At 49.4% G+C, this 14,169-nt stretch overlaps 1 long non-coding RNA gene across 1 annotated transcript in view; it reads left to right on the top strand.

Moving 5' to 3' along the window:
• Window positions 1–2,544, top strand: part of LOC102025086 — a 9,924-nt gene extending 7,380 nt beyond the window's left edge. The window contains exons 3-4 of the long non-coding RNA XR_262859.2: window positions 883–974; window positions 2,361–2,544. This is a non-coding gene — a long non-coding RNA (uncharacterized LOC102025086). The remainder of the gene's footprint in view (window positions 1–882; window positions 975–2,360) is intronic.
• Window positions 2,545–14,169: the final 11,625 nt, after the last annotated feature.

The following is a 14,169-nucleotide window of genomic DNA, read 5'->3' as shown; positions in this document are numbered from 1 at the left end:
CTGAGGTCTCTTCCTCGGCCTCCTCCTCCTCCGCCGCCTCCTCCTCCTCCTCCGCCTCCTCCTCCTCCTCCTTCTCCTCCTCTTATTTAGCACTTTCCCATCGGGTGTGGAGTGGCTTTTGTCACCACAGCTTCCCCTGTCTGGACTTTTCTCCCTCATTCATCCATTTTTCAACAGTGCCACCTCTCCAAGTTCAACTCAGGGGCACAGGAAGCATTTTCTACCCCCACCCAGAGTTTGTGGCCTCCCGCCTGTCTTCCCCCATCTGGAGCCTGTGCTTTTATTGTAACACATGCCACATCCTGTCTTACACGACAGTCGGGATGCTGCTCCCATCCCTGATGACTTTATTTCCCCTAAAGTAACAACACACAGCGACGGAAGCTCTGTCTCCCTTACCAGACTGTGAGGACCGGAGCCTCGTGGCCATGTCTGTCTCAAACTTGCTGTAGCCCAGTGTCCGACGCAGCAAATCCACACATTTTCAGTGGATAAATAGATGGTTGTTTCTGTGCGTGTGAGCTTTTCTCACTTGAGTCTATTCTTGAGAGCAGAGAAAATTTTTGCCTTTGTGTTCACAAAAGCTCCAAACTACTCCATCAAACACTGCTACACTGAACTGTGGGGTAGAGCTCGCTTATCAGTTCACCCTCAGAATGAAAGCAAACCAGCCCCAAGGCAGCCTGGATCATTTTGAGATTGGAATCTGCTGAGATTTCTGGTTGAAAGATTCCTGAAATTCTGAAGTACAGGACACTCCAGGAAGGGTGAGCAGCACACAGAGATCTTCAGCTCTGGGGAGCTCCCGAAAGCCCGGGCTATGAGATCCCTGAGGTGGAGCCCATGGCCTGGGATCAAATTTTTGCTCTCGTTCCTTTGCAGTGCTGGAGACGTGAACCTTGCCCATGCCAGGCCAGCACTCTGCCACTGAGCTCCACCCCGTCAGCCCCCAGTATCAATTTGAAAGCAACTAGGTGAGTTCACTAGGTGATTCCAATGCCCAGCTAGGTCAGAACCACCGAATCCTACTGAGCGATCAAGGTGAGGTTTCCAGACTTTTCCAGATAACGGTTGGAGGTGTCCCAAGCTCACAGAGTCCCAGTGTCCACGGAACGGGCTGGTCAGTCAGTCGCCTGGAATCCAATACCATCCTCAGCTGCCATCCCCGCAGGCCTGTGATGTGTCTGAAACAGTGCTACAGGGGTAACGCTCTTGGGCTTAGCTGACCTTTTGCACCAGAATTACCTCTGATAAATGCAAACTCAGAAGAAAGGAAGATTTGCTCCTACTCAACAAGGAGCAATAGCTCCGAGAAACTTTGAAAAGAGAAAGTAAAGTCGGGGTCTCCATCCAGGGTAAACTTGAATACCCCACCTGCAAACGGGCCTCTTTTCACCTGCATGGGGTACAAAGTTAGCTGAGGAGGTGGGGCTCCGAGAAATCCCGGGCCATGGCAGAGAGAACTCACCCGTACAGGCCAGAGGGCTGAGGGCCTCAGTGCCTAGAGGGATGCGCTTGCTGAGCGGTGTGAGCTGTCCAGGGGCCCCACTGGGCTAAGAAATACATCTCCCAGAGCCCCCATCGGCTGCAGAAAGCTCAGTTCCTACAGGAACTGTCCCCAGCCAGAGAGAGCTACTGCCCCAGATTCGGTGCCCTCCCTCATCCAACAGAGCGCAAAGGCCGCCCAAGAGGCCATGCCGGCCCCAGGAGCCCCGAGGCACTGTCTGAGCTCCCCCTGCGCCTGCCCAGGCCTGCCCTGGGTACAGATCCCAAGAACACAGCCCCGTCAACCTACACAGATCTCTGCCCAGAACCCATGTCCCAAGAACCCCCAGGGCAGGGATGCAACCATGTTTAGAGGAAACATGGTCTTGCCTTCCCTAGTCACACAGACCAGCAGCGCGTCTCTGTCAACCTCTTCTCACCCCGCTGGCGTGCACGTCCAATTCCAGACTGGGTCCCGCTGTCTGGTTCTCTGGCCGCCCTTCCTTATCATTCAACCCTCTGCCTTGAAACTTGCAATGATTTCCTGCTGCTCTGGGGTGAAGGTCACAACCGGTCTGGCTTTCTCTCCAGCCTTCTCCCTGCTTCCCCTTGCTCTCTGAACCACATTGCATGGAGTCTGCAGCACTGGGATTGAACCTAGAGCCTTGCACATGCTAGCCAATCATTCTACCATGGAGCCATGTCTCCAGCCACTCATGGAGATGCTTGGAGAAGGACTAGTTCTCTCTACCACAGGACCTTTGCACATGCTGTTTCTATTGCCTAGCCGCCCCCCACACACACACACACACCCTGGCTCCCTGAATTAACTCCTGTTTATTCTGCACAACTCAACTCAGCTGTCTTTTCCTCAGGCTAACCTTTTCCAGAGCCACCTTCTCCATAAGGCACAGCACACATGGGGCCTAGGATCCGGGATACCTTCAGAAGACTGTGAAAGAAAGGCTGAATTTCTTTCTAAAGAAAAGAAGACTAGAATGATGAAAACTAGATGATGCATCTCATCTAGTTTTATATTAATAAAACTGAATACAGTGAAGGCAAAAGTCCCAAAGGATCTCTCTCTCTCTCTCTCTCTCTCTCTCTGCAGCTCCCCAATACCACTAGGTCAGATCTCCTCTTTCTCCCTGTGCCCTAAACTTTCAGTCAAAGCTTTTATTATTTCCCATCTGCCCAGCTGAACTGCAGCTGCGTGAGCAGAGAGCCGCATCAGACTTGCCCCGTACACACTGCCGTGTCCATGGCAATGCCTGACATGTACCATGTGCTCTGTGAGTACCTGCCGCAGGCCTGACTAAGCAGACGCTCAGGCGGCACACATGCGCTATCCCACAAGAACACGCACTTGGTCTACTTGCAGCTGCCTGCCTGGCCTGCAGACCGACAGGAGGGGACCGGACGGAAGCCTCACAATGGCCCTGGGAGAGTCAGCCGTGCCAGGGATCCCCTGGGGAGCGGGGGCGGGCGGCAGAGACTCCATGTAAACAAACATTTCCTTGTCGGGTAGGTCGTTCTGTAATTATGTACAGGTCAGGCGCTTGAGAGCCGGGAAGCCGGACAATATCTGCTTGCCGAGGCTGTTATGCCCGAGGGCTCCTGGGGTGAAGGGGACTTTCATTAGAAGGTCTTTTCCTATTCGGGCAGGAAGCTGCTAAGTGACAGTCCAGTATGAAGCCAGCAGAAAGCAATAAATAGGAAGGGGGCTGACCTCAGGGTTCAGAGAAATGGGACAACACACGTCTATGGCCTTGGGAAACCGGCAGGGCTGGAAGCCCCGAGCTAGGTGCCCTGGGCTGGGGGTGCCGAGGATGCCCTTGGCCTTGCTGAGGGGCACAGGGGGCCCCTTTTCATGCAGGATATTCTAAAATGTCACTTGCTCCCGAGGACGGAGATGTGTCAAGCCAGGTGGAGGGGCTAATGGCGGTCACTTGAGGAAAGTAGAGGTGGTAGAGGGAGCCCTGCTCGACCCCGCGGCTGCCCCCGTTCGTTTGCAGCTGGCAGAGATGGTGGTGGTTTCATCCCTCGGGTTCCAGAGCCTCAGGAGGGACGGGGTCAGAGTGTGAAGGGGAAGCCCGGCTGGCAAGAAAACTTAATGACACACACACAAAACTCTAACTGGGAGCAAACAGGATGAACAGTGGCTGCACGCCCGGAGCTTCTGGGCTCCCATTTGACTCTGGCCTGGTGGGACGGGCTTCCCTTTGTGGGAATGCACAAATTAGGGGAAGAGGCATTAGCGTGCTTAAAATTCGCCTGCTCTCACTAACCCAAAATTCACCTGTGTGTAGTGCTGGCTACCGAGCTGGAATATCACATTAGTAAATTATATAGTAAAGAGACCATGATCCAGCATTGGAAATTTGAACCCAGCTTATTTTGCTGAAAGGCTACTAATTGCTAATGCATGTAACAGGGGAATAATCCTCAGCAGTTGTGTTGCTGTCCTTTGTACCCAGGGATGACAATGACCAATGCTGTCTATGTGACAAAGGTCATCCAAGCATGAGCCGTGTGATCTTTTTCTTCAAACAGCTTTTTTGGATATAACTCACACATAACTCATATACACTCTGAATTAGTATACATTGGCCATCTATACTGACTCACATGTACACATACAATGCCATACAGTTCCTTGCTAATCACTGGATTTTGGTATATTCACAGGCTTGTGCAACCATGTGCACAATCTATAGTACCTTTGCCTTCCCTGAAGGAAAAAACCCCATACCAATAACCTGCCCCTCCCCTCCATCTCTGGCAGCCACTGTATGTCTCTGTGGCTTTGCTTATCCTGTGCATTTCATATAGATAAAATCAGACAACGCATGGTGTTTGGGGATGAAGACTTTCACTTAACACCAGGTTCAACCATGTGGTAGCACCTATCAGAGCCACATACTTCATTCATTTTCATCGACAGATATTATTGCGTGGTATGGATGCCCCATATGTCATCTATCTATTCTCTGCATTTACTAAGAAACTGCCGGACTGCTCTCCAAAGTGGTCACGCTATTTTACATTCGCATCAGTGGTGTTGAGGGACTCTAGTTTCTCCACATCCTCACCAATGCGTGTTACATTCTATCTTTTTCATTTTGCTGCAGGCTATTCTTTTAAATGACAGCCAGCCCACTGGGTGTCACCCTATCTTACTGTGGGTTTCATTTGCATTTCCCTAAAGGGTAATGATGCTGAGCATCTGTTTTCAGGTGCTTATCCTCCATCTTCTCTGGAGAAATATCTATCCAGTTCTTTCCCGAATACTTTGATTGGATTGTCTTTTAATTATTGAATTATAAACATTCTTTATATATTTTGGATACAACGCCCTTATTCGTGATTCACAAATATTTTCTATGAATTTTTACTTTCTTGATGGTATAGTTTGCAACAAAAGGCATTTATATCTATTTATTCCAACTTGTATTTTTGGTGTCTGTGTCCAAAAGAGAGCGGAGAGGGACAGACAGACAGACACAGACGCTGAGACACAGCGAGAAAGAAACAGAACCTTGAAAGCATGCCCTGATCCACCTCTTCAGCCAGGCATCACCTCTAGTTTCCACTGCCTCCCAATAATGCCACCAGCTGAGGACAGGTCTTCAACAAAGAGTCTGGGCTATATTCCAGATCCAAACTACAGCAATGTTACATCTAAGAATACACTACCCAACTCAAGGTCACAAAGACGTACACCTGTGTTTTCATCTAAATCTTTTTTATGGTGTTAGCTCTTAACATTTAGGCAGCTGATCCATTTTCTGAATGGTGTGAGGTAGGGGTCCAAGCTCATCCATTTGCATGTGACTGTCCAGGTGTCCCATCATCATTTGTTGAAAAGACCCTCCCCCACCCCAATTATTTTGGCATCCTTGTCAAAAACCCATCACTGTCATATGGTAGTTCTATTTTTTTTATTTTATTTTTTGGTACTGGGAATCAAACTCAGAACCTTATGTTTGCAAGGCAGGTGCTGCACTGTTGAGCTACATCCCCAACCCTTCTATTTTTAATTATTTAAGGGACCTCCTTCCTATTTTTCCTGTACCAGCTTGCATTCCCACTAACAGTGTATAAGAGTTCCCTTTCTTCATATTCTCACTAATACTTGTTTTTTTTAAAAAAAAAAAAATAATATACCCATCCTAACAGGTGTCTATCCAAAAGTGTTGAATCAGGATCTCAAAGAGACACCTGCTATTGGGGGCAATGCTGTCTGTACCTTGGGTATCTAGGACAAGGCCACAGCTTCTCATGAGCTTGGCAGGGCCCCATGAGAAGTGTGCACACTCAGGGAGCTGGTGCATATAATGACTTGACCTTCACTTGAGACAATACAGTTTCCTCTTGTTCCCCATGAAGCCACCAAGGCATGCTGTTCTGCTACAGGTTAGGTATTCCTGCTGTCCCAGGTCCTACCCTCCTCTTACACTCTCCATGAACCTATTCCTATGCCAATTGTATAAATGAATACCCTGCAGCTGCCGGGCAGTTCCTTTCTCCCATCAGGAGAGAGGGCTCCACCTGACCTCAGCTTTTGTATGATGACTCCTGTCTTCTTCATCCTCCACCGTCCTCCTTCCGGAGTTTCAAGTGCTGTGCTGGACATGACAACCTGCAATTCCGTGTACCCCTCAGCATCCCTCACAATACATGAGATACAGACGTGATCTGAGTGTTCACGGAGGAATGAATGGATGAAGAAAACGTGCCATAGACCTGCAACAGAACATTAAAAAAAGAAGGAAATTGCCACTTGTGACAACACAGATGAACTCAGAGGACACACTGCTAATTAAAGTAACCCAGACACAGAAGGAAAATTACTACACCATGCCCCTTTGATGAAGGATCTAAAATAGTCAAACCCATACAGCAAATCTTCTCGAAATAGTGAATTCCAGGAGTTGAAGTGGAGGGACCAGGGAGATGTTAGTCAGGAATACAAAGCTAAAGGTAGCAGTGGATATAGCTCAGCAGCACAGCACCTTGCTGGTGAGTGCGAGGTCGTGAGTTCGATTCCTGGTACTAAAAAAAAATTACAAAGCTTCAGCTGCACCAAATGAGTGAGTCCCAGAGAGTGCAGAGCCTGTAGATAACAATATTATCTACTGCAACATCTGCTAAGAGGGTGGATGCCCAGTTTAGATCTTTTTCTTTCTGTCTTTTTGAGACAGGGTCTCTCTATGCAGTTCAGGCTGGCCATGAGCTCACTTTATAGCCCAGGCTGGGCTCAAACTCGCAGTGATCCTCCTGCCTCAGCCTCCCGAGATCTTAAAAGCCCCAAAGACTTAGTCCCCAGCTTGGCCTTAAGGAGAGGAGGTGGAGCTGTAAGAGGTGGGGCCTGGTGGGGGTCTAAGTCCCTTCAAGGGGACAGTGGGCCCCAGCCCTTTCCTCTTCTCTCCTCTTCCCAGCTGAGATGAGCAGCTTTGTGTGACCTGTATCCTCACCACAGGCCCCCAAACAGCAATGAATCACGGGCTGACAGCTCCAAAGCTGTGAATCAAAATAAACCTTTCCTCCTTTTCAGTTGCTCTGCCTCAGGTGTTTGTTATAGCAACAGAAAGCTGCACAGGCCAGCAGATCTTGTGTTAAGTGTTCATACTGTAAAATACTAAAGACACAGTAATAACGCTAAAGAGGGCAGGCGGAGACCGGTGGAAGTGACAGACACGGTGGCAGCGTTGACTGCGGTAGTGGTTTTGTGGGTGTGCGCTTCTCTCTAAACTCATCGAGTTGTGTACATTAAATATGTATAGCTTTTTGTACATCAATCATACTTCAATGAAGTGTTTCTTTCAAATCAATTGATGTAAACGTAAGAGTTTGTTCTGAACTGCATGGGAACCCAGCAGAGCTTGCTTCTAACCTAACGCAGCGTGAGGACTCACCGTACTCTCCGTCTGATCTTTTCCTAAGAGGCAGCTTCATGGGGAGGAACCATGCAGGCTATGAGGTGGAACAGCAGAATGTACGATGTTACAATACTCTCACGATTTGGAAAAAAGAAAATTGTTCAATGAGGCGGTGCCTTATGTGACAACTTTGCAAAGCATGTTAATTTGCATGTATGACCCTCTTACGAGGTGGGTGATCTGTAGACTTTGCAAACTAGGGGCGCAGGGTTGAATTCACCCCTACAGCCCTGAACCAGTGTATTGTGTTAAAATTATTTTGTCCAGGCTGGGGCTGGGGCTGGGGCTTAGGGCTAAAGTGCTTGCCTAGCACATGCAAGCCTCAAGGTTCTGATCCCAGCACTGCAAGAAAAACAAACAAAAAAGACATATCCAACATTTAAAAATGGTAACTAGCGTGAGGTCCTGAGTTTGATTCTCTCCCCTTAAAAAAATGATAACTAAAAGTCCTGATTTCTGATTTATCTGGAAAATGGAGAGGATTTGGCCCAAAGCGTAGCTGTCCTTTGAGACAGAGCCCCTCTCCGAGTACCTGACCTTGTCGCTCCCTGTTCTGAGGCCCAGCGCCACCAGCATTTACCATCTACCTGCAGAGTCATTCTTCTTACAGTAGAAAACCACTTACCTGCAGCAGAGCCTCCACCAGCTGTGAGAACATCTAGCTGAGCGAGCCTCAAGACAAATGCAGAAGGCGTGTTATTCCTCTGCAACTTCAGGTGCGCAAAGATATACGTATGCTCGTCTGTTTCGTAGGACACCAGCCTCTCCGCTGTCGGTGTCAGAATCCGCGGCCCCTGGCCTTGCCCCGTGTGAGCCTTCGCCTCTCCTTTCACAGCTCGTGGTCGTTGAGGACAACGCTTGGAATTTCCTTCAGTCCTCATTGGCCCTGTTTCCCTTGTGATGCTGTTGACCCAAGACAGTTCAACGTATAGACAGGCTGTCCCGTGCCAAGGAAACCTTTTGAGACGCCAAGAAGCGCATGCGTTAAGCACTTACTGTATGCACGGCTCTGCGCTAAGCTCCTCAGGGAAGCGGTCTTGCCAGCGCTGCGAGGCCGGCCTGTCCCGTGAGGCGCGAGCAAGGTGGACAGCCTGCGCACATTACATAGTGAATGCTGCACTGGGGTTGGGACTCGGCTGATGAGATTCTGAAAGCCACACTCAACCACGAGTCTAGACGGCGATCCCAAATCGATTTTCCTTTGGTGTGAGGCCTCTTTGTTAACCTAGTGGGAGAAACTGAGGCATGGAAGATTCCCAAGCCTCACCAGGAGCAGATGAAGGCCGAGTGCCCAAGGCTTCCCAACGGCCCGCCAGCAAGCCTCCCGCGCTGACGCACTAGGTCCCGGCTTCTCCTTGACACCGACCTTCCGGCCGCGCCACTCACACCCTCAGGTGTCACGGGTGGTGCTGAGCAGTGGGATTTTGCACAGGAAACGATTCATTTAAAAATATCTTTAGAAGCTACCTTTTCGGATTAAAAAAAGTTAAAAAGAAAAAAATGATGTCTCACAAGGAGATAAACGGTAATTCTTATAACCCAAATTAATTACTTCACTGAGTAGAAAGGATTTCCTCGGAAGATCATCCTGTGTTAAAGCCACGAACGTGCAGAAGACCGCACGTGTCTGAGACGTACTCACACAAGCCTACGCTTTCTATCAGCTTGTTTGCTGCGGTCCTCACATCCATTATTCCTTTTATTCTAGGGTCTCCTTGAAGGAGGCCAGTACCATGATGGGGAAGGTGTGACTCAGAGACACAAAGTGGTATGCGGAGAGTCCCAAAGTCACCTGTATCAAGTCAGCAGCATTATTAGTTCAGCAGCAGCAGAATCAGTTCAGGCCGTGTAATGCAACAGTTCCCAGGCACCCACCATATGTCTGTGTCTGCAGGAAGCACGGAGGACACGGAGATGAGGAAGATATGCTCTCTCCTTGCAGCGTCTTTGTGCTTGGTCTAGGAAGGACTGGCTCGGCACACGCCCCAGAGGAGGCCCCATGCCCCCACAGGGTCAGGCAGAAGGCCTGGTGCTCTGGGTTTTGGCAGGCTTTGGGGACAGAACCTTGGCTCTGTCCTTGGGCTTCCATTTATGGATGGACCCCTCTCTCCTGTGTGTGGATAATCCCCTCATCCCGTCTCCAGCCTCTTTCAAGTGAGCACCCCGGTAAGATAAAGCCTGGGTATCAGCGAGTCTAAGGAGGCACCTCTCAAAGCCAAAACATTCAGCTGTGTAACTCCCTACCCCAAATAAATTCCAAATGGATTCAAGTTCCATTTAAAAAGCAAAGCCATAAAAAGGCTAAGAAGAAAAAAAAAATGGGTCATTAAAAATATATATAATCATGGAGAAGAAAAAGCAAGCATGGAACCCAAAACCCATAAAGAAAAGATTAATAGATCCAACTACATCAAAATTAAGATCCTCTATTTAGTGAAAAATTACAAATACAAACAATAAACTGGAAAAATATCTGTAACACATATTTTTAGTATTCAGCGAGCTCTTATATATCTAGGAAGAAAACAAAGCCAAAATATAAAATGTACAAAGGACACACACACACACACACAAAAAAAAACAGTTCATAAAAGAAATATAAATGGCCAATAAACACATGAAAAAGCCACTCATAACACATGTGAATTAAGATGAGCTAACTTTTCAGCAGTTAGATTGGCAAAGATGAAACAGGCTGATAATGCCCAGGGTGGATGAGGATATGGAACAAAAATGTTCATTCATTCTTAGAAAAGCATAAATTAGTACAAATTTTTGGAATCTGATTTAGCAATATCCATTCCCAGGAGTTTATTCCACAGATCTATTTGCTCAAGTCCTCCAAGATGTACGTATAAGGACATCTCAGCACAAGCAGAACTTGTGCGAGGGCATTAGACACCACCCAAAAGTCCATCAGTAGGCAAATGATGAAGTAACGAATATTAAGTGTCCAGCCTTGTAAAAGAATTAGGAAGTCTATCTGTGGTGATATTGCAAGATCCAGTGGAGTCTTTTTATTTTGTGTGGGTGGGGGGTTATTGGAGACTGAACCCAGGGCCTTTTCACTGAGCTACATCCCTCTTTTTTAATGTTTTAGTTTGAGATAGGGTCTCCCTAAATTGCCCAGGCTGGGCTGGGATTTGTGATCCTCCTGCCTCAGCCTCCCAGATTGCTGGGATTTTAGGCATGTGCTACCATGCCTAGCATCATCAGTGGAGTCTTGAGGAGTGTCAGCATCCCTTCATCTGCCTTGCTTCAGTTCCAGCACAAGGTCAGGACTAACTAACTGAACAATCTTGGCCAGGCCACTCAACCTTTCTGTGCCTCAGTTTCCTCCCCTGTGAAATGGGCAGCAGAACGGTGCCCAGACAGCAGGATTAAATCATATAAGGCACAGGCAGCCCTCAGAAGAAGTGGTACCCAGTGAGCACCATCCACTTGTAGCAATATTAGACAAATACATATGTTAATGATACCTTGTGAATGTCTTCTCAATATTGGAGTTTCACAGTGTATTATCAGGAAGCAGAAGAGGGAGAAATAGAACAGTGAACGCAGTATGTGTTAGTACGTACTTAAAGGAAAAAGGGAAATAACACAAGCGAGGATTGGTCTGTTGATGCATCTCTGCAAAAACAGAAAAAACGGTGACATCGGAAGGGAGAGACGGGCTGGGTACAGCAGTAGGAGCAAGCTTCTTCGCTGAAAGTTCTCCTCACTGTCAAACTGCGTGTGGGTATCCATTAGTCAACAGTCAATACAATTTAAAATTTAAAAGGAAGACTAGCTGGCCCTGGTGGCACACACCTGTAATCCCAGCACTTTGGGAGGCTGAGGCAGGAAGATCTCCAGTTCAAGCCTAGCCCGCCACATAGCAAGACCCTCTCAAAAATAAATAATAAAATCAAATGAAACTTCTATGTACATCTATCCTCAGAAAACTTCATGAAAGCTCTATAAGAAATTAGTAACAGTGGTTATATCTGGTGGTTTTTATTGTCATGTACCCTCTCATACCCTTTATTTTTTTAAAACCTGTATTGGATAAGAGCTTTATAGCAAACAACAACAACAAAAAAAAAAACAAAAACAAAAAAACAGCTTCTCCAAGCCACAAAAGATAAAGGAGTGAAAACAGCTCCCTTTCCATGGGGCACGGGAGGCTGGTTCTCTGAGCTAAGCAGCCTGCTGGCCGTACTGGGTGGTTGGGCAGACGGCATGCGGACCCAACTTGGGGGTGGGGAGCCTCCAGCCTTCAGCTTGACACTGGGTATTTCTCCCATCCATCTGTCATTGGTAAGGGAATCAATATCCACTTAAAAACCTCTGCTGGTTCCCCACTGCCTACAGGAAAAAGTTCAAATTCTGTAACAAGTCCTCTGCAGCTATTCCCCCTCGGCCCCTTCAAACCTGTCGGCAGTCTACGTCTGAGCCATACCAAGCAGGGTGGCCAGGAGCCCTGGGAAGCTGACCCGGGAATCCCACATCTCTGCTTGTTAGCTTGTGACCTTGGCTAACAATTCAGCTCTCCCGGCCTTGTCCAAGCTTCCTTACCTGTAACAGAATAACATCACCAGCTCCTTGCAGAAGGTCGGAGGATGCAATAAGATGACGTACCTTAAAGCATTTAGCATACTGCTTGGCATGTACTATTGCATACAGTAACCAGATGATACCATCGATGCCCCCCACTTTCAACCTCCTGGATTCCTTCCTGCTTTTCTACCCAGCAGCAAACTTCTCACGGCGCCTTCTCTGACCAACCCCCTTTGGGCTCCCATGGTGTGAATCCACTTGCTCATGGTGACACTCGTCACTTTGAGGATAATTGTGTTGCTTGTCAACCTGCTTCTTGCAAACCAGAAAGCCCCCAAGGGCAAGAGCCGAGTCTTCCTCATCACTGAGCGCAGATCAGGCAGAGTAGGTGCTCAGCAAACATTTTTTGAATGAATACATTTGCTTACCTTAGCTACCCTTCCTGAACCTTTGGGCACCGGCTTTGTCACGGTCAGTGCAAGAAGGGGATTCGGCGAGAGAAAGAAACTGTGCTTCCGATCCAAGGACGCAGAAAGGGGCTGCCCCTGACGCCCAGCGGCCGCGCTCTGTCTCAAGGAAAGTGCGCCATCCACGCCCATGGGTTTCCGTACGGCTTTGCCCGTCCTCCCTCGCAAGCCCTCCGCCTAGCGCACAGCTGTTTACGTAGTGTACCCCTGAGCGTAGTGACACACCCCCCTTTCCTGTGAAATGGGCGTGCCAAAGTGGGGAGGCAAGCGAACCCCTCTGCCTGCTGGTTACACGCACTGAGGCCCTGGCGTCAGAGAACTACCAGCCGGCTTCTCTTCCTGTCTGCCGCTGGAAAATGTCAGAACAGACGTTTCCAGATTGCGGGGGAGAATAAACAAACAAGCAAGCAAACAAGCCAAAAAGCAGCCGCCTCACGGGCCCAACCTCAGTCTGGAGTGCACTTTACGGCCAGAGGAAGCTCTTGAAATGAGAAGTGGAGACAGCTGCCCGCTGTGTCCCTGTGTCCGCTGGGTGGTGAAGACAGAGGGCCCTGGGACCTTCGGGTCCGGGGGAGGAGCGGCTGGCAAGGGAGGCAGGCATGGCAGCATCTGCGTCTCTGCAGGGCTCAGATCGGTGCACCTGCTGTTGAACTGAGCACTTTACAGCATAGATCACGGGGCTGGTGAAGGACCGAAGCAGAGGGGGAGGGCAGGCCGGAGGCGGGCGGGAAGGGAGGAAGGAGTGAGTGCCGCGCAAGGAGGAAACTGCGTCTACTGAGCAGCTGCTGTGTGCGCTGTGCCGTGCTGGGGGTTTTTGTGTCCATGATTCCATTTCAGCTTGAGGTCCGTTCTGGAAGATGGGCAGATAGGGACACTGAGGCAAGGGAGGGACACACACACAGATGCAGTCAGTGGCACCAGAATTCCACCTGGCTCTAAGCTCCACTCCCTTCCCACAGTGTGCACCGGTGACAGGCAGCTGCAGGGTCTCCCCTCTCCGCGGGAGGAGCCTCTCTCTCGGGTGCCATGAGCGTTGGTGTCCAGGGAGCCAGCTGCGCCCTCTCTCTCCCGTGGATGAGCGAGATGAACCTGCTCCTGAGGAAGATGCAAGCTGGGTGTGCAGGAGGTGGTGCTGCCCCCTAGCGCTGGGTGGGACACGCACGCATGGAGGTGGTACTGCCCCCTAGCGCTGGGTGGCCCTCGCATGCATCTGCTGCTCCAACGGACCCTGCAGTGGTGCTGGGGACACAGCCGGTTCATTCCAGTCAAGGCTGCCCTAGATAGCCAACCAGATTTCAGTGCCCTAATAGAGAAGCTCTAAGTCCCTCACCCTGTCTCCCCGCAGGACTCTAGGGGCAGCCGTCAGCATGCATGGACCACCCCGTGAGGTCCTTAGCATGTCCCAGTTCCCACAAGTCCACATTTGGAGGCAGCAGTGTGGGCAATGCCCCCTCTTTGACAAGGGGTGGATCCGGGTTTCAGAAGGCCCACTCGGGCTCTGCAACTTCCTGAAACTCTCTCCTCGCCTTGCCTGCCTCGATTTCCCCTGTGTGTGAAACGGAGCTGCGCCAGCGATTCTTCATGACAGGACTCCAGATGACTTAAGGCTCTTGAAGCTCTTAAATACCCAGGACTTGAAATTCTCCTCGCCAGTAGGACATTTCACCTTGAAAGCACTGTAGATTAGCTAGACCTGCCTCATTACATTACAGGGAAATGGCTTGCACTTATTTTGC

The sequence above is a fragment of the Chinchilla lanigera genome, unplaced genomic scaffold (assembly GCF_000276665.1).
Source record: "Chinchilla lanigera isolate Chin_1 unplaced genomic scaffold, ChiLan1.0 scaffold00054, whole genome shotgun sequence".
Lineage (NCBI taxonomy): Eukaryota > Metazoa > Chordata > Mammalia > Rodentia > Chinchillidae > Chinchilla > Chinchilla lanigera.
The sequence above is the reverse complement of the archived record's forward strand: the minus strand, read 5'-3'. Positions and strand labels throughout refer to the sequence as shown.